Source organism: Macaca fascicularis, chromosome 3, assembly GCF_037993035.2.
Source record: "Macaca fascicularis isolate 582-1 chromosome 3, T2T-MFA8v1.1".
Classification (NCBI taxonomy): domain Eukaryota; kingdom Metazoa; phylum Chordata; class Mammalia; order Primates; family Cercopithecidae; genus Macaca; species Macaca fascicularis.
In genome coordinates this window covers 120,753,406-120,760,411 of record NC_088377.1, presented here as the reverse complement: position 1 = coordinate 120,760,411, position 7,006 = coordinate 120,753,406, and the positions used below count along the sequence as shown (strand labels likewise).

At 33.9% G+C, this 7,006-nt stretch overlaps 1 pseudogene; it reads left to right on the top strand.

Moving 5' to 3' along the window:
- The first annotated feature begins 797 nt into the window (after positions 1 to 797).
- Positions 798 to 1,970, top strand: LOC102127373 (glyceraldehyde-3-phosphate dehydrogenase pseudogene; annotated as a pseudogene).
- Positions 1,971 to 7,006: the final 5,036 nt, after the last annotated feature.

The following is a 7,006-nucleotide window of genomic DNA, read 5'->3' as shown; positions in this document are numbered from 1 at the left end:
TATGGTGTTCAGCCAATATTGTACTTAGTACAAAATGTGGTGTACCTTGAATATTCACAGTTATGCATGCAAAAAAAAAATAATTACTGGAGTGAGTGACTAAAGATATCAGAGAAATAGTGCCAAAGAAAACAAAAAAGCAAAAAGTAGGAATTAAAACTCTAGCTATTAGAAAGTAATCAAATAAGAAAAATGGAAGCTTCACTATTTTTTATAAAGAAATTTAAGATTTACTTAGAAGATACTAATATTATCCACATATACCTAGTAAGTGTAGTCAAGTCAAAAAGAAAACTGCAAAGAGATAATACTGGAAATAAGAAAAGTGTTTTTAAATGAAAAACTATTGAAAAAGAGGAGATAAACAATAATTTTTACAAGATATTTAAAATGTGAGGTAATCAACTTCAAGCCTAGAAAAATATTTAAAAACCTAGAAAAAATAGATGATTTTATGTTAAATATAAAGGAACAAAACTGGCCTATAAATTAAAATACCCGAACACCCTCATAAATGCAGAGGACCTTGAAAATTGCATCAGAGTACTGCCTCCAAAAACAGTGTGTTTTCTTTCAAAAGTCAAAGAACCAAATAACTTTTATTATACTTAAGCATTCCAAAGCCTAGAAAAATATGTATTTTTAAAAATTAACATTTTATACTAATATAACTTAATAAAATTAACATAAAATAGCTCAACATGAAAATAACAGGCTCTCTGCTCCTCCAGTTCAACAGACAGCTGCATCTTCTTGTGCAGCGCCATCGGCATCCCTGAGACACCACGGTGGAAGTAAAGGCCTGAGTCAATGGATTTGGCCGTATGGGGCACCTGGTCACCAGAACTGCTTTTAACTCTGGGAAAGTAAATATTGTCGCCATCAATGACTCCCTCATTGACTTCTACCACATGGTCTACATGTTCCAGTATGATTCTCCCCATGGCAAATTCCATGGCGGCATCAAGAATGGGAAGCTTGTCATCAATGGAAATGCCATCATCATCTTCCAGGATCAAGATCCCACCAAAATCAAACGGGGTGATGCTGTACTGAGTACATAGTGGAGTCCACTAGTTTCTTCACCACTATGGAGAAGGCTGGGGCTCACTTGAAGGGGAGAGCCAAAAGGGTCATAATCTCTGCCCCCTCTGCTGATGCCCCCATGTTCATTGTGGTCATGAACCATGAGAAGTAGGATAACAGCCTCAAGGTTGTCAGCAATGCATCCTGTACCACCAACTGCTTAGCGCCTCTGGCCAAGGTCATCCATAATAACTTTGGTACCATGGAAGGACTCATGTCTGCAGTCCTTGCCATCACTGCCATCCAGAAGACTGTAGATGGCCCCTCTGGGAAACTGTGGCATGACGGTTGTGGACTCTCCAGAACATCATCCCTGCATCTACTGGCTCTACCAAAGGTGTAGGCAAGGTCATCCCTGACCTGAATGGGAAGCTTCATGGCATGGCCTTCCACGTCCCCACTGCCAACGTGTCAGTCATGGACCTGACCTGCCATCTGGAAAAACCTGCCAAATATGGTGACACCAAGTAGGTGATGAAGCAGGCATCAGAAGGCTCCCTCAAGGGCATCCTGGGCTACACTGAGCACCAAGTCATCTCCCCTGATTTTAATAGCGACAATCACTCTTCCACCTTTGATTCTGGGGCTGGCATTGCCCCCAACGACCACTTTGTCAAGCTCATTTCCTGATATGACAATAAATTTGGCTACAGCAACAGGGTGGTGAACCTCATAACCCACATGGCCTCCAAGAAGTAAGACCCCCAGACCACCACCCCAATGAGAGTGCAAGAAGAAGAGAGAGGCCTTCAGCTGCTGGGGAGTTCCCTGCTGTTCTCAGCCCCCACCACACTGAGAATCTCCCTTCCTCACAATTTCCATGCAGACCCCCTGAAGAGGGAGGGGCCTAGGAAGCCCCACCTTGTCGGTTACCATCAATAAAGTCCCCTGTGCTCACGTAAAAAAAAAAAAAAACAAACAAAAAAAAAAAAAAAAAAAAAAAAAAGAAAAGAAAAGTATAGCCAATTTCACTTAAAATAAAGAAACAAAAATTAAAAATAACACACTGCCAAAAATTAATGTAAGACTATACTAAAATCACATTTCATTATACATTGGGGTTATTTTTAAAGTGTGAAGCTTGTTTAATGATTAAATATCTTAAATTAGTTTATTATGTGAAAATATTTTTATTGATAACAATAAGGATGTTACCTAAAAATATAAAAGATACTTCTAAAATTTTCATCAATTTCTAAGAATAATTTTTTAGAAGACTAGAAATAATGGATAGTTTCTTAAAATGCTGTTTTAAATTATCTATTAGAATTCAATGGACAACATTTGTCATAATAATAACCTAGAAGGACTCACGTTAATTTTAGAAACACAAATTGCTAACAATGAGAATACATTCTGAGAAATGCATCATTAGGCAATTTTGTCATTCTGAGAAAGTAACAGAGTGTACTTACACAAACCTAGATGATATAGCCTAGGCTAGATGGTACAGCCCATAGCTTCTAGGGTAAAAACCTGTACAGCATGTCACTGTGCTCAATTATGCAGGCAATTATAACACAATGGTCAGTATTTGTGTGTCTAAACATGGAAAAGACACACTCAAAATATAGTATAAAAGATAAAAATGGTACACCTGTACAGGGCATTTACCATGAATAGAGTTAGAAGGACTGGAGTTGCTCAGGGTGAGTCAGTGAATGGTAAGTGAACATGAAGGCCTGTACACTACTATAGAATTTATCACTGTACAATTAGGATACACCAAATATATAAAAATATTTTTCTTTTTTTCAATAATAAATTAATCTTAGTTTACTATAACTTCTTTATAAGCTTTTTTTTTTTTTAACTTTTTGACTCTACTGTAACAACACTTAGTTTAAAACACAAACTCATTACACAGATGTACAAAAATATTTTCCGTCTTAATATGCTTATTCTATAAGCTTTCTTCTTCTTTTTTTACTCTAAACTTTTTAATTAAAAACTGGGACACAAATACACACATTAGCCTAGGTCCGCACAGGGTCAGGATCATCAGTATCACTGTTATCCACTTCCGCATCTTGTCCCACTACAAGGTCATCACAGACAATAACACACATGGAGCTGTTATCTATGATAACTGTCATCTATGATAACAGTTCCTTCTTCTGGAACACCTCCTGAAGAATCTGCCTGAGCCTATTCTACCACTAATTTTCTTTTAAGATAAATTTTAAAAGTATGCTCTAAAATCGTGATTAAAAGTATAGTGTACTAAATACATAAGCCATTTACAGTCTTTTATTATCATTATCAAGTACTATGTGCTGCACATAAATTGTATGTGTTGTACTGTTATACCACTGGCAATGCAGTGGGTTTGTTTACACCAGTATCACCACAAATATGTGAGTAACATGTTGCACTACGATGTTACGATGGCTATAATTCCACGATGTCACTAAGTCATAGAAATTTTTCAGCTCTGTTATAAACTTACCAAAATGTTGTTATACAGCGTGTGACCGCATACTAAATGTGGTGTCATTTAATATACTGTGTGTTCTGGAAAGGGCAATAATTCAGAAGATAATACAAATTGCAATGTGTAATAATTGAAAAACTAGTGTCAAGATCATTGTTTCTTGCATTTGATATGATTGAAGACTACATAAACATTGTAATAACTCTTAGAATGTATAAATATTAACATTTACTAAGAAGGCTGATTAAAATAACATAAGAATATAAGAATCCTTATTGGAATACTTAGAATACTTTAGTTTGTAATATAAACTGCCGTGTACATCCTCAACCCTGTATTAAAAGACATTAAAATAATTAGAAATAAAATTTGCCAGATAATTTTTAGAGATGTCTAAAAATCTGACCGAAACACATAAAGGACACTAGGCTCATTGAAAAGATCTACTCTGTTACTTGATAGTGTGAACTATGTATATTGTCCCTCTATTAAGCTATGAATGGATATCAATGTTAATTAAAATTCAATTTTGGTGACTTTAAGACGCATGCATTAATATTTAAATTTCCCATGGGAAAGTAAATGTTCTAAAATAACCATCAATATTTTAAAAAGAAAAAAAAGGGTGGCACTGGCTATAAATACTTAATAAGTAAAGTCGAAAGAACTGTCAGATTAGTAGATCTATAATCAGAAAAATTTGGTGAATTTTATGGGGAAAGCCTACATCCATCTTTTTCATTCATTTTTCTTATTTATTTAAGAGTGTAGGTACTAAATAAAAATTTGCTGAATGAATGAATGAACGAAGTCAGGTTTTGAGATAACAGTAGCCCTGGCTACTTGACTGCAGCCTGGGAGACGCTCACAGCTTGAGGACCTACCTAACCTATGCCTGAATTCCTTGCCCACAGAAACTGTGAGACAATGTTGGTGGCTTCTGTTGCTATGTTTTGCTGTGTTTTTTATACATAAATAGATAAATAATACTCATGGAAAGATGCAAGAATTAAAACAAGTTGAAGAAAATATATGAGAACATTTGTCTTACCTTTCCCAATGGAAGGACTTCCACACATAATGATAACTAAAGACAATACAAAGACTGAAGATTTTACAGCATAAACATATCCAATATACAGGTTGTAAAAACATACAAATATATGACAACCATTTGGGAAATGGCTTATGGTAAATACAAAAGGAAGATGTTTAATATTCTTAATAGGTTGGTGCAAAAGGAATTGTGGCTTTTGCCATTACTTTTGTTACCTTTATTAAGAGCTTTTTCAATTAATAAGAAATAATTAAACATCACAATTTAAAAACGGGAAAAAGGAATAAAAAGTCAGTTTAAAAGTTAAGAAAAAAATCAAAATAAGGTTTCACCCTTACTAGTCATTAACAAGCCACACATTTAAAAAAAAAAAAAAAATCTACAGAGACAACAGAAAAACAACCTATCACTTTTCTCATTGCTGAAAGACTTGTTCTCTGTTTGCTTTGGCATTAAAATTTCTCCCCATACACGTACAGTTTCAGCAGGGTTATGGGAACTTTCAATTTTGTCTTCTTTATTTTGATTGTACGGTGGGTCCACAGACTTGCCTTCGTATATTTACTTACAATATGTACCTCTTTTCTTGTCCATAGTTTCTATTTTAACTATACAATCGAAAGGTTATCTTTTAATTTGTTCTTTTGAAGCTTAAATAATAGTTCTCTTTTCAAATACCAATTTCTTATGTTTTCTCAATTTCTGATTGTGTTTGTCTTTGACAGAATAACCTGGCTGTCAGCAGCTTCTGTGAACTAAGAATTTTTTTTTCTATAATGAAATCTGCTTCCATTTTAAATCTGCACATTCTTCTTACTAATATCATCTCTATTAAAGTGATTATTTGTTTCTCATTTCCACTGTTGTTCAATCCTTTCTACTTTTTGATCCTTAAAGCCTCCTCTTGGTTTTATTTTTTATTTATTTTCTCCCCAAATCAGTCCCCAAAGAAGTACATATCTCATATTACAGAGATAAATATTGATCTCTTTATTTTTATTAATTTTTTGTGTATGTGATATAAGCAAATATGCATCATTCTTTGGGATTATAACTTTCTCAAATATCCTCAGTCTCTCAACTGTGAGCAAAAATCATAAAAAAGAGTCGAAAAAATCCTTGACCTTTATGGCAAGCTTTTGAACTCTCGCGATTTTGTGCTTTGCATCATTCACAATCACATTTCCCTCCTCCTCCAAGAGTTGTTCAAAATGGAGAAAAATAAACACATGTACATATTTAGATATAAACATGAAATACACAATAATAAATGCATAATGCATATGATTAAAAATGCAATGCATATGAAGTTCAAGACCCCTCCTTTCATGGTAAAGAGCTTCTTTTAAAAATCACTGCTAATATTTCTCACCATTAAAAAGATAATTTTAGTCAAAAATTTAAAAGTTTTAAAAGAAAATAAATGAGACTATCTTGAGATACAAAATACGTTTTGTATCTCAAAGGACACCAGAAGAATAAATAATGAAGGCTGATAAATCAAAATATCTTTATGAGGAAATCTGCCAAAAGAATAAACATCATAAAAATAAAGTCAAAAGACACAATGCAGGATGACTGTGACAGACTACCAGTCTTCCTGAGAAACAAAGGACACTGGATAAATTAGAAAAAGACATTGCTTTGGAGAGCTACCAAGAGAACTGGGATTTGAGGAGGTCAGAGCCCACAGATAATAGCAACACACTAAGGTAAGTCTTATATCTGCCCCTCTTTCTCCTAAAAGCATTTTCTAGCAATATGTGGTAGGAAGTTGTTGGCAGGGAGAACTTGAGCAGAGCTTTAAGCAGTCTTCTAGGACCACAAAAATAACACACACACACACACACACACACACACACACACACACACAAATGGAGTGCAGGCACACTCAGTTGGAACTGCCCCAGTAGACATTGCAGGTTTTTAGTTGGGATACCTGAAAGACTATATCCAGGAATAAGAATGAACAGAAAATACATAAGGACTAATAAAAACTGATACTTAGCCTTGAAGAAACTTAATCCATGGTGATTGATTACAATACTGTCAGTCAGAAGCAAGTGAAAATACTCTCTAAAGGAAGAAACGTACTCTAAAACCTCTAAAATTTTTCATACACAATGTATGGAATTAAATAAAAAATTGGAATATGAATAAGAGAAAAAAATTGGAATAAAAAACGTTTAAATGACAGTAGAAACAAACTCACAGGTGATTGCTATATAAAGATTATCATTCACCAACTTTAAAATAAATATGATTTATATATTAGGAAAAATATGTCAATATAAAATATTTTACTATAGATTTGGAATCTATAAAAGTATATAATTAATTAATATAATTAATTACAAATTCTAGAAAAGAGAAAAATAACTGATTTAAAGCATGCAATAAATGGGTTCAAGAATAGACTAGATACACCT